Source organism: Empidonax traillii, unplaced genomic scaffold, assembly GCF_003031625.1.
Source record: "Empidonax traillii isolate 1590-97213 ecotype Southwest subspecies unplaced genomic scaffold, ASM303162v1 scaffold60:size2069287, whole genome shotgun sequence".
Classification (NCBI taxonomy): domain Eukaryota; kingdom Metazoa; phylum Chordata; class Aves; order Passeriformes; family Tyrannidae; genus Empidonax; species Empidonax traillii.
Window position 1 is genome coordinate 1,791,421 of NW_020955253.1, and position 22,496 is coordinate 1,813,916.

At 34.7% G+C, this 22,496-nt stretch overlaps 1 protein-coding gene across 2 annotated transcripts in view; it reads right to left on the reverse strand.

The window, feature by feature from the left end:
• TENM3 (teneurin transmembrane protein 3) overlaps positions 1-22,496 on the reverse strand; it is an 869,819-nt gene that overhangs the window by 701,077 nt on the left and 146,246 nt on the right. The window contains exon 3 of one of the 2 annotated variants that reach the window (XM_027879899.1): positions 15,218-15,301. The exons of the other annotated variant lie outside the window; for it this stretch is intronic. The gene's annotated coding sequence lies outside the window, so the exon portion shown is untranslated. The remainder of the gene's footprint in view (positions 1-15,217; positions 15,302-22,496) is intronic. 2 annotated transcript variants of the gene reach the window in all.

Genomic DNA, 22,496 nt, shown 5'->3' on the forward strand with positions numbered 1-22,496 from the left:
AATATGCTGGCTGCAAGTGAAGTGAATAAGTAGTGGTTTGACCTTCCTGCTATCAGGTGGACTACATGAAGACAGAGTAAGCTGCATGCAACATGGTAAAAATAGATTAGAAATGTTATAAAATGTGGAATAGTGCATTATTTGTCATAATTCAGATTTCTCTCTGGGGACCATTAGCAGTCTAACACTACCCTGCAATGTCACCTTTCTTAACCGGGTAGACACTACAGCATTGCAAAAAAGAAGTGCACAGCAGATGAAGCATTATGCATAGAGGTTGTTAAAAGCATAAATAGTGACTTAATTAAATGGCAAAATAAATAAATGCGATTTGCTGTTCTTTAGCATTCTTTACCTGACAGTCAACTTTAAAACACCTCACAAAAGGCAAAATGCCCACTTCAGTCATGTCCGCTGCTGATCAAATTGATTCAGAAAAAGACAATATTTTATCCTTCCTCTTTGGAGTTCAAGTATGAATGGTGAAGCAAAAGAGAGTGAAACTGAGGGAAACATGAAAAGCTTGATTTGTTAGGACCCCTGCTGTCTGAAAAGAGATCAAAGCTCAGGAGGAGGCTGTAAAACAGCCGAATGCACTGCACAGAAACATGGCCTGTGGCAGCTGCTCTGGGCACACTCTCGCAACACAGGTGTACCTCCAAGTCTGCTCTGCCAGCTGAATCATGGGAGCAGGTTACCTCTTCTCCTTCTTCATTATTTCAACTGCAGTCACTGAGGAGATGTGGGTTCCATCCATCACAATGCACAAATTCACAGTGCGCAGATTCAGCACAGGCCTAATTAAAGCTTTTCCTTTCATTTGTGGAGATAATTAGACTTTCATCTCACCAGGAAGCTTCAGAAAGATCTATTTCGTTCTTCAATAAAAGCTACATCAAACAAAAGCAGATTTTAATCGCCTTTTCTTTGGGGCATGAGTCAATAATGAAAGATGTCATGGGTAACAAAAATTGTGTGCAGGGGGAAAAAAGGAGGGAAAAAAGACCAAGCTATGTTCTTTAATTAACACCATGTTTGCAAACACCATTAATTTCTCTCATTAAAATGATTTTTATCTACAACTGATTGTTGATAAAACAATCGATTTGAACATCTCATCTGTTTCACTGCTATGCAGGAACCCATCTGCTGTGCTGTAAAGAAGGAAACATGCAGGCTGTTAAGCAACATGTGAGAACAATAAAAAATGCATATGTGTGTGTCAGGGATTTGTGAGGCTCACTGCAGGGCAAGGGCCACCTTTTCTCAGAACATCTATAAAATATGACTTGGTAGCAGGCCAAAGGACAAAATGTCACAAAGATCAGAAGTGCATAAATAACAAATGAATTAATATGTGCAGGGAGAAAGGTTCCATCTGTTTTGGGAGGCATCTGTAAACAGGCTCAGAAAAATAAGGAGATTTCAGACATATTTAACACCACATCATGAGCTGCTGTGATGTAATATTAGGGGACAGACATGCTGAGCTTACTGCCTTTGTCTTTTTCATTAGTAGTAGAACACAAGCATCCTTTCCTACTACCTTTCACACTGGTGCAAGCATTTTTGGCTCCAGGCCCACAGTACATTATTTATTTATTTAACTGTTTGACACAGGGCTTCTGTATGGGTTGCCTGGTGCGCAGGCTCACAAAGAGGGTGTAGCTGATGTCTGTGGGAATTGAAGTCCGGCGTTCTAAGGGGGGGAATAAAGCACTCTTCCACCCTAGAGTTTACAGCAATCCCAAAGAACTGTTAGGTCCACAGCATGAAGACATTTAGTGAGGAGAGAGTTTGTTTAAGTATCATTTCAATGATGATACTTGCTTTGTAGTAGGCAGTGAACTGTTTTTCATACAGTACCAATACTAACAGTAAGGATGTACAGTTGCAGTCCAGAGCCCAGTGTCAGTCTGCTTAATGCCTTTTTGGACAGGATAAAGTGTTGTAATTCATCAGAATCTGACCTGAACTTCTTCTAATAGCTAAAAACAATAGCAAAAAACCCAAAAGAATAAAAGATTAAATGTGCACTACTGAGTATTCTGCTACGGTTGTGACCTGCCTGGGAAACCGAAGAAATTAAAAGATGTAATGGAACGTTTATTTTAAAGAATCTACAGATATCTTTAAATCTCAAAATGTTGATGCTTGGTTCATTGTGTCTTTATGCTGTTAGTTCTGGCATATGGCAGTTGTTTGGGAAAGCAAAGTTTGTAGGAGCTTGACAGACATTTTTCCTTGATGCATTGAGCCAGTAAGATCCCTGGTGAGTTTCCAAGTTCTAACAGAGCTGCACATGTCTGTTCCCGTGACTGTAAAAGATGGAAGTTTTCCTGTTTGGGTTCCTTTTTCTCAAGTTCACTCAGTCACTTAAAAATAAAGCCACAATTTTTGTCTGTTTATGCTACTTTTACACTAATCTGCTCCTTCCCCCCAATAAATTAGGATTGTTTTTATTTTAAATTATGACAAAACCTTATGCACATGGCACTGAGTTGATCCACGCTGCTAGGATCTAGTAGTTCAAAGCAGAAAAATCTCTTACAGCACAAGATAGAAGGTTTAACAGAGGATTTTCCCAATTATCCGTGAAACTCTCAAAAAAAATTTTTTTTTTAACTTGGTTATGTTTCAGATAATTATCACCATTTCCCAGTATCCTGGGCCAAGATTTGCTTCCATTTATATCTTTTTTAGCATTTACCTCAATGGAAGTTTTATCTATTCCAAGTTACAGAAAATTGAGGAGAAAACTAGAAATAGTAAACATTGATTGAAAAATTTACATTGAAAAAAGAAAATCAAAAATTGTGAAATAGGAAAAAAAAAAAAGAAAACTTCTGACAATTTTTTTTTTGCAGTGATATTCTTGGCTTCAAGGGAAGAGAAGCTTTTTTTTCCCCCTTCCTTTCCCTTTCTTTTTTTACCCCCTCCTTCTATTTTCTTTCTCTTTAATGAGCATGTTGCATGCAGAAGGAATAATGACTCATGGCCAGAACTCTGAAAAACTCAACAGCACTATAGCCCTTCCTCTGTCAAAAAGTATTCAAACTAAAACATTGCCTAAATAGAATGACTTCAGAATGCTTCTGAGCTCCCTGATCAGGATATACACATACTTCTGATCCAGTATTTTTTTAATAGGAAACCATTTCCCCACTCATCCCCAGGTAAGATAGTTTATGCAGTATAAATATATTGTTCATACAGGGGATGCAGCTGATCTTCAAAAGTGAAAACCTTCATGAGTAGGTGAACCCAAACTGAGATCTTTGCTAACCATCTAGATGATACTGCTGAGCTACAAACTGCTAGAAAACATCAGAGTAAACATCTCAACCAGATCCAGATTTGCTCATTACTTCCAATGCAGGTACTTTATTTGGTAGGTCCTTATTTAATGAAAGAGGACAGGGAGCCAAAGGTAGGTGACCTGCCAGAGGAGAAGAACAGAAGACAAACAGAAAAGACTGTTCTCGGTTTGAAGGCAAAACTGGGAATGTTTTGCAATGCTTGCCTTAAATTTTGGTAGCCTGAGCTCCCCCACTGCTATCAGCTGCAGAGGAAGAGACAATTGTCACTGCTTCAAATATTTTCAGCAAGGATAGAGCAATATTTAGTTTCCAAAAAGCCTGTCACACCATCAGTGGTGCAGGGACTGAGTGGGCACAAAGCTGTTGCTAATGAATAGGGAGGCTAGAGGCAGATGGTATCCAAATATAAGAAAAGTGTCATAAAATGATAGAATGGGTGAAAAACTCATTTAGCCAAACCCTTTCTGTCAAAACATTATCCTGCATCTCTGTGTCAGGGGGAAATCCATTCCTATTTAACAAATACATGAAATACCATACAGATAGCCCAAAAACTGGACTTTTAGATTCCTCTACAAAGAGACAGGAGCTGTTCCAAGTTGAAGTCATAAGTCAACTATAACAAAATTAGTCTGAAGGTACTATTAATAAATCTGTTATTCATCAAAAAACTCTCATAGTTTTTGATTTGATAATAAGATAAATACTTTTGTTGCTTCCATTCAGCTTCTACAGGAGAACTGTTGACACTATCATATGAATGAGAGCTCTGGAGCAGTGTCGGAGAATTTAAACTAGATGGTTGTCAATTAAGTTTTATACTGATCAAGTCATACAAATAAAAGCATCACTTGAAGTTCTCAATAAAAATTCTGAATGCTGAGATTAACTGAAATGACAACAGCCAAATGTCAGCATTTTTAGTTTAGCTGCCCTGTGATAGTCCTTTTGCTGAAAAGTTTTTAATCCTGTTTCATACCTCATAGCTGTTACAATTCTAATCAGACTGGTTTAAATATGGTATTTTGCTAACTGCCTATGTTAACTATTTTATTTCTGAGTCTAATAAAACCAGTTTTGTTTATCGCAGCCTACAAATCTCACCTAATATATTTCTTTCCTCAACAAGACAGTTCAAGCAGTAATGCTAAGGTACAGGGAGAAAGGGACAGGTTGCCTATAACTGGGTAAAGCTGGATTTGTTTCTTTTTTTCTTGAATAAGGTTGAGCAAGTGACAATCTCTCTTTGTTAAATCAAACACAAATGTAAATACATAGGAGCATAAAAGCCCAGCAGGTAAAGAATAGGGAATTTGTGCATGTATGCATATTTTGATTCCAGTAAAATGCAAAATATGACTGTGTTTTCATCTGTGATTTGCCTGTATTACGTGATAAATATTTGATTTATAAATGGAATATACAACAATAAATACCTTTAAGATCATAAAGATCTTAAAGGCATAAAGTTTGATTGATGATCTGGCTACACTTCCCTGCACTTGCATATGCAGTGCAGAACATGAAGTATTCTACCTACTATATCTATGTGTGTGCATGTGTGTATATTCTGTGTGCCATCACCACAAACTGGCAATATCTGCTCACCCTTATGTATAAAATGTGAAGAATGTTTCTGAGTCAAACTAGTGTGTTTAACAGGAGGAACATTTCTAAAATTAGAAGGATATTCAGGATGACAATACTTTCATTTTAAACTCAAAATACTCTTAAGTGATTTCTTATCTTTTCTTTAAGTACCTAAGTGTCATGGGAAGCTTGATACAAAGGGTATTTAATGGATAAATTATAAATATGTGATTGATGGCCCATTTACCATCTCTACTTGAGACATAAATAGAATATCTTTGTGTTTACGTGTGTATATCTCATCCTATTAAACTGAGGTATAAAGAAATGCAATACCTAGATGATTAGTAAATTTGGTTAATGACTCATATGATAAATATGTATTTTATGAATGGTTTATTAGCAGTGTAATGAGTTACGACAAATTTTCATGAAGACTACTGTCTTGCAGCACAATCTGACTTGTTTACAAGTGTACATAAGGTGGGAATGTCCCATTCTAGCGTTTAAACCTGAATTATTAACAGATTAATTGCCTTTGTACAAGAGTATCCAAAAGAGTTCTTAGACATTGGTACAAGGATCATGCACAACATCCAACTCCTAAATAGGTCTGAGATCAATTATCTTTCTGTTGGGTTAAAAAACTAAAAGCAAACAAACAAAAAAATCCTAAAAAATAACTGAGGTTAGAGTGGTTTTTCTTCTGGAAAAATAGAAAGATTTTTTTTCCCCTTCCCTATATGACAATAAAATGCAATAACTGAGAAGAGAAATATACAATTTATTAGTTATCAATCTGTAAAAAAAGGTTTCTATTTTTTGCCTCTCATTTAAGCTGAGTTCTTTTTCTTCTTAAGGTGGGGCATATAAAAATATCGGGTACGTAAACCAGTATGTGCTTTCTAAGTTCTGAAATAAAGCATATATTTCTAACAGTGATAGCCTCATAAAGTTAACCAATCCATATACCATTAAAAAACCACAAAACCCCCACCCCAAATCCCCAAGCAAACAAATAAAAACAGCAACAAAAATACCCATCCAAAACAAAGGTCAACTCGAGTAGTCTTAACTATTAGGCAGCAAAAGAAATATCCTGAACAGACCAGGATGTCTACTAGCAGGTAGAAATCACCGGCATATTTCAAATATGGATAGGTATGTACAGAAAAACCCCAAAATTTTAATACTTTAATCATGCTTTTTTTTTTTTTTCATATGGACCAGAATATAAAAACTTAATGCTTTTTAAGAACTCTAATATAGAAGAAATGGTGTTAGCCTATTTTAAAGCTAAAATGGCTTTCCTGACTGAAAACTGGAAATTATGATCTTTCGTATCCAAGTGTCAATGAAATGTAAGTGCCCACCAGATTGCTAGCCCACCCATAGATTATTAATGCACAATTAATCTACTAGGGCAACTGTAGAGTGTCATTTAGCTTCAGAACCCATAAGTATAAAACAGCAACACACTGTGAAATTAATGGTAACACTTAAAGGTCCCATTGTTATTAATTCATTTGACATTCACTGTAATCACACTGGTCTTTAATGAATTCATTTGGCATGTGAATATTGCATGTACTTTCAAACGCACTCCAGTGCAAATCAATGTTAATTGATGTCCTGAATTGAAATAGTTTCTCTCTCTAACTTCTTATTTTTAGCCTACCCTACTTTTTGTCAAGAGTCTTTTCCCCAGAAAAGTGTATACATGGCATACGAAATCACATGCTCTTATAATAATTGCTATAACTGGATGTCAATACAGCATACAAAACCAACCCAGGGATCATATGGTACTGAAGATCTGCAGTAATTTGTTCTACAGCAATAAACACTAAACTCCACTGAAATTTGGTAACCTCTTAGTGCCACATATTCTATGAATATTTTTAGTTTACTGTTCTCCACAAATTGCCTGTGAACGTCTTTGGCTTATGTAAAAAGGGCTGTCACCATTGGTTATCATCTTATACACTTCAGTTTTATAGCAGGAACTGCCTGTATCTATCTCCCTGCACTTAGTGACTACAGCTGTGCATATGGGAAATGTCTGTATTTGTGCCAGTGGAAATCGTCTCCTTCCCTTATATGTAATCACTGCTTCCAAGAGCTGTGGAGTGCTGAGAAATTCCTCTTAATGTCACATGCAAGCAGTTAATCCGAAAAGATTTAATAAAAGGGTACTACAACAATTTCAATGTAGTAGCTTGTTCTAGATAAAATATTCCAAAGTGGAAAATCCTTCATGCCAATAAAATAGTATTAGTTATAATTCATAAATTTCCTGACTCATTTCCTTAGATATCTAGTAACACTCTTCAGATGTTCTTGTTTCCCAGGAAACTAAGGGAGTCCTGCGGGGAGCCAAAAGAGTCCCTGATGTCAAACCATGTCCTAAGTTAAACACTTCCTAAGGCCTATGGATAGGTATTCAGGGATCTTTGTAATCTTGTCTTTAAATTAGAGTAATATGGGACTATGTTGTCTGACATCACATTTATCAGAAATTTGTAAGCCACTCTTAAAAGTAACACACAAAACAATAAAAATGTGTATTCAGAATTACAGATGTAATTACTCTTGAAAATAACATCATTATTAATATGTCAGTGATACTATTGCATCAAAGTAGAGGTAAACCAAATCAAAGCATAGAGAATAGGCACATACTTATTGTAAAATGCCTAAAAAGTTTTGATGCCACTAATTTTTGTTTGTCTTAGAGGACATGCATTATTTTTCAAAAGATGTAAGAATAATGTTTTCTCCAATTCTAGTCCTTTTTGATTCTTAACAATTTAAATCAAAGTAACCCAAACTGTGACAAAAAAAAGAACATTTCAAGTACATCTACTTGGGTTGAAAAATAATGAAATAGAAAAAAGGTCCCACTGATTTAATTTGTCTCAATACTACTATCTGGTGGGCAATATACTTTAAATGCACTTCTTACTTTCTCAACTAATATTTCCTATAATGTTTCTAATTTTTCATTTGTATTTTATGTGAAAGCTAGAGAATATTACTTAAACTTATACAAGACAGTAAACCATTTTTAATAGTACTCAGTAACTCAAGGGATGCAAAATATTATAAAAAAAGGAAAAAATCTGGAAACTATTTCACAGAAATAGTGTCAGAATAGTGTCTGCTAGACTGTTGCTGCTGACATGCAAGACTTTTCCGAGATTTGATTGCCAAAGAAGGCCCAATGAATAAAACTGTTTTAAGAATGGAGATAGATAAATTCATCAGAAGCAAAAGTCAAGAGTGTCTGGCCATGTAGTACTGATTAAAGTTAATAAGTATTTATCTTCTCTCACTTTCTTTAACATACTCAGAATGATGAACATACTCTAAATGGAAAAGCATGATTGCTGAATCTCCATCAATTGTCATTAATATCCTGGAAGTGAAGAACATGCCTTGAGGTCTAACTATATTTTATTCTATTAAGCAGTATCTTATTTGAACAATGACTGAGTTATGGTCCTTTTTTAGTTCAAAACTTTCAGTAGTCATTTTCTTAATGACTTTTGAGGAAAGAACATTTTAATAAGCTAACACTTACCCATTGTTAAAAGCCACAAAATAGACAGCCTTGTTTCACACCACCATGAAGCAACAACACACCTTTCATTCTCTGAAGTAGGCAACTGAAATCTTAAAGGGTGAATCAGTAAATTTTTGTTATTGACCCTTTGAAAACACCTTTGAAAAATTTGGACATGTTACTAGTCTCTGGGAATTTCAATTTGCTGATGCTCACTAGAGATTTGCTAAGAATTTAGCAGTTGAAATCATGTGAATATTTTATAGACCAAGAATGTTGTAGCCCAACACAGTAGAAGAGTCAGACATGACATTCTGTATGGTTGGTTGCTTTTCTAACTAGTCATGGTTGTTCTAGGATGAGTTATGAATAAGGAAAATTGTCTCATTAGTTCTGGAAGAGAGAGGAAAAAGCTGAGGAAACAATCTGACATACAGAGGAATCAGGAGGACTCATTATCTCTGCATAAACCACATTGTGCCAATTAAGGATTAAGGACTAAAATCCCTAACCCTGCAAGTATTTTCACACTGCTTCCTGGCTAGCTTCTACATTTCCAGAAAATAGGATATGTGTAGACGTTTTTGTTGTGTCCTCATAATTGCTATAAATCCCCATTTCCTTTGCAGCAGTGTCCTTCCTTGTCTATCTGGAATTGGCTTTGCAATCTCATTGCCAGGGTAGATGTGACATCCATGTTGCAGTGTGCAGATGGTTTGGAGTTGCCTTCATTGCAAACAGATGACAAATGTTGGCGCACGCGTAATTTGGTGTGCTAATGGGTCTGTTTAAAGTTCTTGCCTCAGTGACAGGATAATAATTCTATAATGTGATTTATATAGGACATTTGATTCATTTTGTGCAAAAGATGGGTAAACAGAAAGGATTTAGTGAAAGGATTTCTACAACACTCTCTACTCTTAATAAAAGACTGAAAGAATGTACAAGAAAAAACATCCTGACTACTCAGAATATTGAGTGATCAAGGTATGAACTTCTAAAATCCTGAAATCTGTATAAAGTTTAAAACCTCAGAGATAATGACAGTTATTCACATCAGGAAAACATGCATTTATTTAAGCAATGCAGCATAGTGGTAATCTCAGCCATTCTCCAAACTGAAATGGAAAGATGGTCACAGATTAATGAGATTATAAAATGAATTTAGCAAGCTTATTGTTATCTGAATGTTTATCAGAAACCTCTGAAGCTTTAAGAATTGCATAGCTCTTGGAATGTACAAAGTATTCTACATGAAAAAGATATTGGCTTTGATATCTTTAGAGAAAGGTGAATGAAGATATTTGATTCTTCAATGGCAGAAATATTCCTGGCTCAGCTGTTAGGAGAACCCTGCCATGCACAGACAACATTTTTCAAGTATGATTATGCTTATAAAATTTTTGCTGCACCTTAACATGAACAATAAAATAATCATTTTAGGTGTAAAGACAGCATAGCCTGCAGAGATTCAAATCAACACAGGTGCAATAAAAATCCAAAGTATTTTCAACATTAGATCCACTACTTGCTTCTCATATCTGCTTAACTGAACCCAGAAAAGAATAAAAACTCTTTATATAATCACAAATTGACTAAGAATTAGTAGATATTTGCACTGTGTTAACAACCAGCTATATCAACAATACACTGTATGTATCTTGCACTTTTCTATAGTTAGCTGCTGTTCCTGTTTCAAAGAGCTAAAAATCTAAACCTGAATACAGAAAACAGGAAGAACAAATGGCAAGAAGAAGGAAGTAGAAATATCTCTATTTAATATATGAAGGACCAAGGGCCTATGAGATAAAAATTACTAGCTTGGAGTCACACTGTATGTCTGCAGCAATACTTCAATATTTACACATTTTGAAACAGAGACAGAGCATAAAACTAGTACAAGTAGTAAAAAGAACCCACAGATTTTCTATAAAAACTAGTATAAGTAGTTAAAAGAACCCACAGATTTTCTATAATTTGCACAAAATAATGCAAATTGTGACTAGCCTATAATATTCAGGCTTTCTCAGTTACACTGAGTCATCCAGATCTTGTCTTACTGCTGCAAAACCTTTGCTCTCTCCTTTATTGCAATATTACCCTGATTTCTATATCTTCCTTACCTTCTTCCTTCCAAGCAACCTGTTCTTCTCCTTCTTCCTATGCCTCTCCACAAACCTGAGCACTTTGCAATTCCCCTTCCCAAATACCAGAAAAAGTTATTTTACTTGGATACTAATTTTTTTCACTTTATGAAGAGTTTTTTAGTATTACCCCATGCTGGTTTAAATACTTTTCAAACAGGAGGATTACAGTCTTGAACAGGGAACTAATGACTATTCTGACTCTTAGATTAAAGAAGACTTCAGAAATTCAAGTGATATAAATATCTTCCATAAATACTGAAGAGAGAGTGTTGTTTTCAAAAGTTTAGTAAGCTTTACTTTAGGCAAAAGAGGAGAACTATAGCTGAAAAGCAGGTAAACTATCTGCAGAGTCTGTAAAAATTATTACGTAATATTTCTACCCCACCTGTCTGTATTATGTTAATAAGAAGACATTAAACAACAGAAGAAAAGTTGATGAAAGAGCAAGAAAAAAACCTTTTTACATGGAGCTCGGATGTTTGACATAAAGGCAGTGGATAGCAATTAATTACTAATTGTTTTTACACCATGTTTATTGAAAACATATCTAGAATGTATATTAGTACTGTCTTGGGAGGAATGATTTCTGCAGTGCTTTATTGTCAAAATAAGTTCTTAGGATTTCACTGTGTGAATCAAAATTCTTCATTAAATTTTAAACACTACAATGTCTTTTTAGCCATTGTGCCAGTATTAACAGCAAGGGTACTGGTAATGTGTGGGTATGTATAAATGTGCGAGCATATATATGTATATATGTGGTGGGAACTTATGGAAAATGCAAAACGTATTCAAAAGAAGCTGGCTATTAGCATAAATGGTACAGTGAGCTGCTCTGCAATTTTTCTACGTTTTTTTGCTATTACATGAACTGAACTCTTAAGCTTGCTTGTTCTGCCTTGGGCAGAAGTGGCACAAATTTAAAAACTGAGGGTAAAGCAGTCTTATCATTTGATCTCATTTATTTATTTACCATTTAAATTAAATCCCATGATCTTGTGGAAACTGTCACACTAGCTTACTATAAGGTTGGGAAATCATCTCCTTTGTTTTAAGATTGAGAAGCTGTTACACTCTCTTTGTCTTGACACATGCTAATACAAATGGAAAATTCTTGTATTAGAAAAGGAAGAGAATTACCTAATTGTAGATGAAAACTATCACCAGCCAGGAACTATGTATTCGTGTTCTCTTAACCTATCACATCACATTTGCTTTCATTCTCCTATCACGCTGATATGTACATTTGTGGGAGACTGGCAGCAGCAGAAGGGTATGATAGTTTTATTATAATGTTTGTTATTGTTATGATATTTCATGAAAAAAACCACTTCAGCTATAAAGGAAAATATCTTTTCTTCAGTACCAGAGCACTGTTCTTGAGAACGCCAACAACATTATGACATCAAGAGCACTTCACAGACAGTAGTAAGATTTTAAACCAGAACAAACAAAATTCACCTTATGCAATCAGCCTGTTTATTTTCTGAAAGATAGAAAATGAAGGTTACTGAAAGATGTCCCATTAGAAAACTATGAAATGGCAGAACATAAAAATTGTCTTTTTCAGGGAAAAATAATAAATGCCAATTTTAAATTTCCATACTTTCATGTCATGAAGAGTTTCAAATAAAATTGAATTGAAATTTACTTGAAATCCAAGCTGAAGTAAACAGCACTGGCATCTCAGGTTCCTGATGACTAATACCTTTGAACTGAAACACAGCAGTGTCTAAAAGGGCCCATTTTTCCTTATTCTTTCCATGGTGTTCTGTTTCCACAGGAAACAGGAAATTTCCCTGGTATTATCCAGCTTATTTAAAAACCCTAGGGTTTTTACATTAAATAAGTTGGATAAAACAGAGGAAATTCTTTTGTTACACAAATAATATAAGAATGGCATCAATCGCAGTCTTACTTATCATAGAACCGTAGAATCAATCGGGTTGGAAAAGACCTCCAAGATCATCATGTCCAACCCTTGATCCAACACTGCTGTGGTTACTAGACCACTTGCCAGACTTCAGTATAGCTCCAGCAGCTGCTTATACCTAGCTTGAAACTTTACAGTTCATTTGAGATAAGGTTCTTTGATTTTGTTTATTTAATTAAATGATTTACTTAATTCTAATTTTATATAGAAAAGCTGGATACATTCAGTGACACAAAGTCAAGCCAGTACCTAGGGCACTAATCTGTGGTCACTCTACATACACTCAGCAACAGCAACAATGCAACAGATAAAGGACAAGTGCAACTGACACAGCAAATTCTGGAATCAGAGTATTCATCTTGAATAAGCAGATACCTATTCAGATCTTTTCTGAGCTGGGAGAAAGGATTCCAGGAAATTGAATCGGTTTTCCAAAATGTGGGTGAGCGGCCTTATAATCAGATCACAGAGAAAAAGCCACAGTGAAAACAGTGAATTGGAGTGCCTTCCTTTTTTTTTTTTTTTTTTTTTTTACTGTACATTACATGTTTGAAAGTATCCCAAAAGAATCAGGGCTATATTTTTTTTAAAGAAAAATAAATTAGTTTCCTATTTTCCAAGTAATTTTTTATTTCTTTTAAAAAGTACTTCTGCTTCAGCACAGATTGGTTGGTACAGTATAAATGAGCAGTTCTAAGTCCTACACTCTGAGAGAAAGCAGGATAATGCAACACTTAAATGCCACATATTATCCCTTTCCCTTCCTTTCAATCTGTATCGGGTTGTGATTAACCTTTCAAAACCACAGCAACAGCATGTTGTCATGGCATGAATTGTGACAAGTCATGGCGAATCATGGCATGAATCTGGATTTTCCTAATTTGGGAAATCACGAACATTTCTTATGCTGGTTAAAACAACTTTTTTTTTTTTTTTTTTGGTCTGCTATATGTAGAACAAGATTTCATTATGGATTGAACTTATAACTCGAAATATATTGAAAACTTGATAAGCATATATTAAATTTTTACTCTGTGTTGCTATTTATGCACTAATCACAATTTTTATCACCTTGTATTTAATGAAAGTCATCTTCAATTGCCAGTGTTTCCTAAAAAGGCATATTCCATACGTTAAGGGTCATTAGGACACAGAAATCCTTCAGCTAATTTATTATTCTTGGGAATATTCATCACATCAAACTATGGAGATGTTGGTAATGTGGCTTCTAATTTGGCAGTTCAGGGAAACCAAAAAAGGTTGAATGTGCTCAGCCTACTGCTGTAAACTGCTAAGACATTACCCCAATATGCTTTCAGTATGTTTTAATGTACTAAAAATGACAGAGTAACAAATGCCGCACATTTCTGTACTGAAATCATGCTTATCATACAGACTAATGAAGATGCTTTTCCTGATAAACCAAGTTGGCTCAACAAAACCAGTAACCATTGGCAAAAGCGGTGTAGGTGGAGGGTAGTTCTAGGACTCTTTGAACATCTCCTGAATAAGTCTCTCTTTCTAGAAAGATATGGCTACTATTGGGAAAATGTTGATGAGATATAGTATGTTTAAAAATGGAACTTGTGACTTTTTTGATGTTACTCTCCATGGATATAATTCTTCAAGTTTCACTACGTTATATGTGCTTTTCCTTTCCTGTTTCAGCTCTATGTTATTTTGCAGTTTTGTGTACCTGATTACAGACACAGTATCTCCTCTCCTTTCCCTGCCTTTACTTCTTTCACGTATACTCTACTTGAGACAGATTCAAATTATTCAGGTGTTACATTTATTTTCCTTTCTTTGAAAAATAAATATGACCTTTTCTTGAAATAGCAAGATTTGAAACTAATCTGCTTGTTACAGTTGAGATTTTGACCTGCCCCCTAAACTGCACACTGACTCCTAGCTCTGAACACTGGTTTTCATGGTGATGTGTGTCACTTTGCTGCAGTAGTAATTCAGGCAGAAGCCATTTATCATTTCTGGATATAGAAAGTGCTTGGTGTGTTACTGTGCCGACTTATTCATAAAATGATAAAGATCAAGAGAAGCAGTGTATCTTACCCTGCAAGGATCAGGATCAGGACCAAAACATCTACTGTCTATTCTTGCTTTACTCAGTGAAAGACAGTAGTTTGCATGTGTTTCAGTGGCTAATTGCTGATAAAAAGAATAAAGTAAGACTAAGAATTATTTATTTTTACAATAAATATTGATGCAGATCAATATTTTGTTTTCTGTGTTTATATTTTATTTATGTCTTTCTGTATAGGCAAACCAAAAAAGGCAATGACAACACCATTTTTTTTTTCCCCATTTTTCTCCTTACTAGAACAGACAAAATACATCAACAATGTTTCAGCAGATTTTTCAGTTCCATGGCTTTTCTGTAAAAATCTCACATGGGAATATTACTATGACCAGACTTATGAACATAGAATGACCAGAAAATCCACAAATGGTATAACAGAGAGGTTAAACCCCACCCAGGTCGGATACCAAAAAGAAAATTCTGTTACTTTTGTAAAAAAAAAAAGTACATTTCAAGTTAAAAAATAATCAAATTTTTTAACAAAACATAATTTTTAACATAAATTTCAGTTGAATTCTATAAGAAGTATGTTTTTTGGAAATATATTGAAATTAAATTTCATACCAGGCCTTGCTCAGTGCAATGACAGCTCAGCAGAAATGTCCAAATGGAACTATTAAAATGTCTAATCATGGAGAAATGTAGGTCCTGTAACAAAACAAAAATAGGGATTTTGCATCGCTGATCAGCAGTCTCAGTTTCTATTGTGTTACATTCTATGAACTCAGTTAGAGAAGTTATGAGCTTCAGATTGATACAGACTACCTGTGGAATTCGAAAAAAAACACATTGTCTATCTGTGCCTTAGTATCATACCTGTAGAATACTTCATGGCTGAGCTGTATTAAGTTATTGCTATATTTATCTTGCTTCAATTCAAAATTATAAAGTGTATTTCAGACAATTCCTTTGGAAATATTCACTGATTATTTAATTGTTCTGTTAATACCAAGTGTTACAAAAAGGTGTCACTTCTTTATTTTCATTCTTTGTCCCAGGAAGCAGAAAATTTTGCAAACTATCACCTTTCGGGTTTTTTTTCATACCTGATGCAATAGCTTTCACAGCATTTACATCATTGTCTGATGTAAATCCTAATGGTGTTTCACTGCAGGCAAGAAAATTGGAAGGGAACAGATGGAGTTCAGGCCAGCTCAGCTCCTGACCTTCAGTTACCTTCATCTTAAACTGTCTCTCTTTACTTACACCCCCTTTGTCCCCTGAATTCACGGTTCTTGGGCTGAGTATGCAAAGCCAGCAGATATATCTGTCCTCTTGTTATGGGAACCAAGAAGGGAAGGGAAGTGAAGAAGAAAGCAGGGTTATCGAATCAGTTTCTAAAGGGCAAAAATCATCGAGTCCCTTAAGAAAAGGCTTCAAGTGCCTCCCTAAAAAAGCCAAGGAACTCCAAACTTATGGCCCATTTTTAACCTTAGTTTGGTCTCTATGTATACTCAATATAGTATTGTAGAGTTTGGCTGAATGATCTCTTCTGCATTGCCCACAAGATCAAGGGTAGGCTGCAAACGTAGGGTGATGAATTCATGTTAATCAGGCAAATATGAAGTAGAATCATAATTACTGAAATCCATGACGATCTTCGAGATGATTCTCTAGGAATATAAAATTTGTGGCTCACTAAAAATTTACATATTAGGAGTATCTACTACAAAATACTCTTTGATTACCAGGGGCTAGGAGCATACACATAGGCAGCATGGTAAAAAGCTGCAATGTCACTGCTGCTCCAGGCTGGTTTACTTGGCAGTAAAAGAGAGGCAAACTTACTTAGGAAGGGCTTTGAGGTAAGTGTGTACTGACATGTTGATGAATTGCAATTTGTTACAATGGCTATACATCAAGCCAAAACGTTAATGGCAGATCTGGAGAATAACATCTACTTCCAACTTTTGACTTAGTCCATGCTGTACTAAGCCATGATAACAAAAATGGGGAGAAATAGGAAGAAACACCTACTGTTACTAAACATTTGTTATTTCTTAATCTGAAAACTTACAGCATTGATCTAAATTGAGTTATTTTATGAAGTGGAGAAATACAATAACTGCATAGTACATTTGAGTATTTTGTAAATAAAAATATCATTTTCTGTGCATAAAATGGATGCTAACACTCATTTTTTTGTCACATATCTGTCCCATAATGAATACAAACATATTGGGGTTTACAGATTTTCGAAGACTCTTTTCAAAAAAACAGATTTTTTTAATTTATTTATTGTTCAAGAGGACATCGTTAATATATAGTCATAGTTATTATTCCAAATTTTACCTCCTGGGGAAAATTGACATGAAGAAAATCTTGCTGACTGTTTGAGTTTTTTCTGCAAATTAATATTTTACCAAGGTAGGTCATATTTCCAGGATACCTAGCACGGCTTTACCTGTATTCAGAAAGGGTAGGCAATTGCTTTGATTACTGCCTTTTTCTGTTATCCTTTTCAAAGACTAAGAAACTAATTCATCTGCAGGGTTACATGCTCTTTTAAAAAACAGTTCTGATCTTTATATAGTAATGTAACTTAAATTAGTACCTAATTCTCCAAAGTCCACAATTTAGGACAGCGCAGAATCTACTGCAGCAACTAATTAAACACTTACTGTAAGGTTAAGTTTTTCATTAAATCAATAGGCCCCTAGTGTCAGTTACAAAGCCCTAATTACTATGCTGTAAATTTAGATTGAATTTGAATTAAGGACTGATTTCAATCTAACCACAGCATGTAAATATTGTAAATTACCAGAATTACAGTTCAATAAAATTGAATGGATTTCACTTTAGATAAACTAAATGCAAATGAGCCTAAGAAAAAAAAAACCTACAGAAATTTCCAAAACATCTGCACAAGAGACTTACATGTGAAGTCTATAGTACGCTGCTTTGGCAAAGAGCATGCCAGAGCTTCAAAATGCTGCCACCGTTTACTCTAAAATGTTTTAAATATTTCATTATCTGTTCTGAAAATGAATAAATTTAATCTCTCCCAAGTGATCAAGTAAAATGATGGCTAATGTGCCCACTTACTGTGTTGCTTTAGTTTGATGACTGTATTGTTGTGCTAAAGCACAGTATGAAATCAGGTTATCAGGTTATAACTGGCAGGGATAAAAAAAAAGCAGTGCTGGGAAACACAAAACAACCCATTTTCAAGGCATGAATCATGCACTTTGAAGACTCAGAAAAAGTGTAAAAATTACAGACAATGGCACTCTAATCAAACAAGTGCAAAATTGAAAATAATTGGGAGTTTGTGGACTTTCATTCACCTTCAAACAAGCACTGTATCCACAGGATATTAATAAATTTGGGGAAACAGGCAATATGCTAGGTTACACAGAAAATGAAAAATCAAAAATGCCTGTATTCAGCGTCACACATACGATTAAGAGGTTTCTACTCACCTGCTTACATTCTTTCAATATATGCACTAAAAATATATCAGCAGCCATAAGATGTCATAAAAAAGTTAATTAAAACAATGCCTAATTTTTTTACACTTTATACTTCATTAATACAGGTAGATAGCATAAGATTAGAAGTTGACTCAAAAATAAAAGCATAAATTAATATTGTCATGAATGCTCAGAAAGGGCATGGATTAGGGAAATTAAGGATAATTTTTATGATTTTGTGTTTGAGAGATGTGGAATGTAAACTCAAAACTAGAAAGTAATGAAGAAATAATAATCTTCCTTCAAGAGTAACATCCATTATTCTAATTTCTACAACAAATAAAATTATGCCACCTGATTCTTTTCTACAGTTATGATTTTGTTTCTTTTTTCAGAGCACATTCTATGGGGTCTTCAATCTGTCCATGCCTCACAAAGTTAAACAGTGTCAGTGTAGTTTGCAGGCATATGGCGTGTGTCTGATCATTTACAAGCTGACAGCCCCACACTTTCTAAAACTCTTATTTCCTGTGAGTGTAAAAATTGTATCTCAAACCACAGAATGTTTTAATGACTTCATGTCATCAAGAAAGGTAATAATACTTCAGCTCAGCTTCATCAGCTGATCATGGTAGCCAAAGGTAGTAAGTAATTTACTACGTGTGCCCTATGTAGACATTTCACATTAGGAAAATCAAACCATTCTGTGAAGTGCTCATCTTTCAGCCCACGGAATGTTAAATTACTGACTGCAAAGGAAATTATATTTTACTAAAGTTTGGAATTTTACACAAGTGGAATGAATGCGCCAAGCTTCAAAAAACCCCACAAAGTAGATAAGAAAAAATTACTTGTGACACTTGCCAGAAAAGAAAATAAGGTATGTTTATACCACCTACAGCATGTATAGTATTTTGCTAAATGTAGGCAATACGGTAGAATGAATGAGGACTAGTTTTATAATTGTTCTTATATCTCATAAGGGACGCCTTTCCTATCAGCTTTCCACATTCATGTTGTACCCTAGTCCATAGGACAAGATATTTCCTATTGTGATTCTGCTGTTCTGGCTCCCAGGCATACTCCTTAAGACTTGGAGAACCACCTCTCCTCCTGGATCTCTACTCTTGAGCAAAGGTAAGCAGGAAATATTAATGACTGATGAAATAAATTTCTATCTCTTTAAATTCACAGAATAAATAGATGGCTTGATTTGGATCTTACTCTCCAAAGTGTAAATGACTACACATTTCCAGTTCTGGAATTTAAGTTAAATTATGAAATTACATAAATTTCTGGGCCACAGCTGGTTTTTTTTTGAGATAATTTATTTGTGTTCATGTTCTGTATAATTTGTCTTCCAAAAAAAAGTATGGCTCAACAGTCTGTTTAGCTAACACATGATGAAATGGCCACGCTATGGGCTTGTATTTTGACAACTGATAGTGTTAATGGAAAAGAAAATATTTTGAAAAGTCTTCTGGGAGACTTCTTTCAGAAAGCAACTAAGATTTGAATTTTATTCTTGTACAGTTTAAAGTTTAATGGCAGTTCATGATCAGCTTGTTAACAAGTCTCAGCCTCTTGTGAAAATGCTTTCCCAAACAAACATGGACAAACACTCACTCTCCTAAAATTATGCCCCTATGTAATACCTGGAAGATGGAATGTTTGGAGTTTGCCTTTCTATTACTGTATAACATCTATGATACCTGGGTATCAAATGATACAATTAGAACTGTACAGCCTAAATGCAGCGAAGATAAATAGCTTATAGTGTGTAGACTGCAGAAAAGAAGCACAGAGTTAAAAAAGGAAATCAGTAACTGAAGTAACCTTAATGCTATGAATTCAGGAGTGAAAATTTCAAAATAAAAAGTTTGAAAGACTTTCTTGGTGATTTATTTTTATGATGAATCACAGACTAGAATCTCAGAAAAATTTAGATTGGAAGGGATCTTTGCAAGTCATCTAACCCGATCCTCTACTCCAAAGTTAAAATATGTTTTCCAGGGCTTTGTCCAACCCAGTTTTGAATATCTGAGGGTCCTCTTCCACAGCCTAGCCCCTCTTGCCTGATGAAAAAAAAAAAATACACCAGTTGGAGTTTCCTTTGCTGATGACCTCTTGCACTTTTACTCTGCATCTGAGTTCTCCACCATGATACAGCTGAAAGCAGGAATTAGATCTTTCTCTTAGCCTTCTCTTCTGCAAGCTGAGGAAACTCACTTTCCTCAGTATTCTTTTGTAGATCAGACTCAGCTTATTAGTTTCTCTTGCAGCTGGGAGGTGGAACTGGATACAAATTCTGAATACAGAGGACTAGTCATTCCCCTCGACCTGATGGTTCTGCTGCTCCCCACTGTGTTGTAAACCTGCACTGCTACAAGGGCAGTACCAAACTAAAACATTTACTATCTAAGCGTCTGTGATTACCATTTATCTAGATGTGGGAAAAAATAGCAAAGTAAATGACAATGTTTCACTTATCAAGCATATGATTTTAGTTAGTAGTGAGAATTAATTCCATAATTTTTACTACAGAAGAGTCACATGTTTTTGGTAACCCATCACTAAATATTGTAAATAGTTTATAATTTCGTCTTATGGTTCTAAAGTGAACTGTTCACATTCTGTGAAAAAAATCTAGCTCTAAATGTGAATCTTCCCTGAACAATGAGCATATAAACCACCAACTATTGTTACTTAAAAATACTAGACAGAATGCTTGGAATGGTTTTGGAGTGCTAGTTGAAACTACCACTGCCTAAAAAAAAAAAAAAAAAAACAAACACCCAGCAGTCTGGGACAAAGGTAGCAATAGATATACTAGTTTTTCAACGTATTTTGTAGTAACAGTTATTATGGATTTAAATTAAAATATATTTTAGGATAGGAATTAAAAGATCACACTGGTAACATGCACTTGATTTTCTTTTCTGTCAGCTTTGGGTTATGTATGCATTTTAACATTTAACTTCACTGCATGCAAAATCCAGCAAAGAAAAGTGTGCATAAAAATATACAGGGCATTACTTATTTATATGTAAAACCTTTATTCTATTTTGTTATTTTAGATTAAATCACGTTTCAATTCTATTCTCTCAGGGAAGCACTAACAGTTTGAGCTCAGCGTGAAAGCCATCAAACACTTGAGCTGAAATTTAGATTGGGCAATTTTGCCTGGTGAAGTAGAAAAGGACATGTGGAATGGCAGTGAACAGAATGGCTTATGGAAAGGCAGATGTTTTAATAACTTGTTGTCTAGTGGGAGCCTCAAATATCTAAATTTAAACACTGCAATATATTAAAGTGCATTGTTGTCAGGGAGAGTATACTCCTTTGCCTCATGAATCAGTGTAAATGTGCATATTTTATGTGTGCACACTTTAATACAACACGTATTTTACAACTGAAACTAGAATTAATTGGAAGGTGTTGAAAGATTATCTCAGACTGCAAAATTTGGCTCAGGTCTTCATTGCAAAACACATCAGATCAGAGTTCAGGGAATTTTCAGCCTTGAGTTTTGACTTGAACCTGTCTTCCTGTGTGAGTGGACTGATGATATACTTGAGATCTCATGTCTACTAAGATCCTTTTTGTTTCAACATATCAATCTCCTGTTAATTCACATTAGGATTTAAAGTATATTTGTCCTGAAGAATATTTCTGGAAGTATGCAAGCAATTTTCCTAAAAAAATGTCCAGAGAGAAGGTAGAAATCTCTTAGGCTAAGTTCTTTACAGAAAAAAAATCTCTCAGAATGTCTGGAAACAGTGAGTTACTCTAATTCACTCTGGCTGCATAATTTAAAATCTGTCAGAATTAAGATGACTAGGGAAGAAAAATTTTATTAATAAGCTAGCTTCCCATATGTTCATGAACAACTGGGTCCTTTTAAAGAACAATGAAGGCCTTGTCACTTGACTTTTGGATATATTACACCAGTATTTATACACTGTTTGGTGACACAGAACTCCTAATCGACGCCACCTTTCACATTTGTCATCTCATATGCTGTCCCTATTTTCTAGAAGCAACAGGTTATGTTTTACTTACGGATATTGAAAATAATTTAGGTATACAAAGAAGAAATAGTAAAGAAAAGCTATTTTAAAAATATACTTAATATTGGGGGCTTAATTTACGATTTATCAGATATGTAGATGTATTAAATAAAAAGGCAGATGGAAACATTTCTACAGATAGGGTGACAAAGTGAAATTGGGGATAATATTTTATGAAAGTTAATGACTTATAGAGTATACTAGAATGATTTAAAAGGTAATAATTTTTACTTTGTAATAGTATTTACTAGGTAGTAATTACAGGACAATGCAATAAAATCTGCATAAATAAATCCCAAATAAAATCTTGCAAGCCTTATGTATCTGCACATTTTCAGTGGTATTTTTAATTCTGTTTTA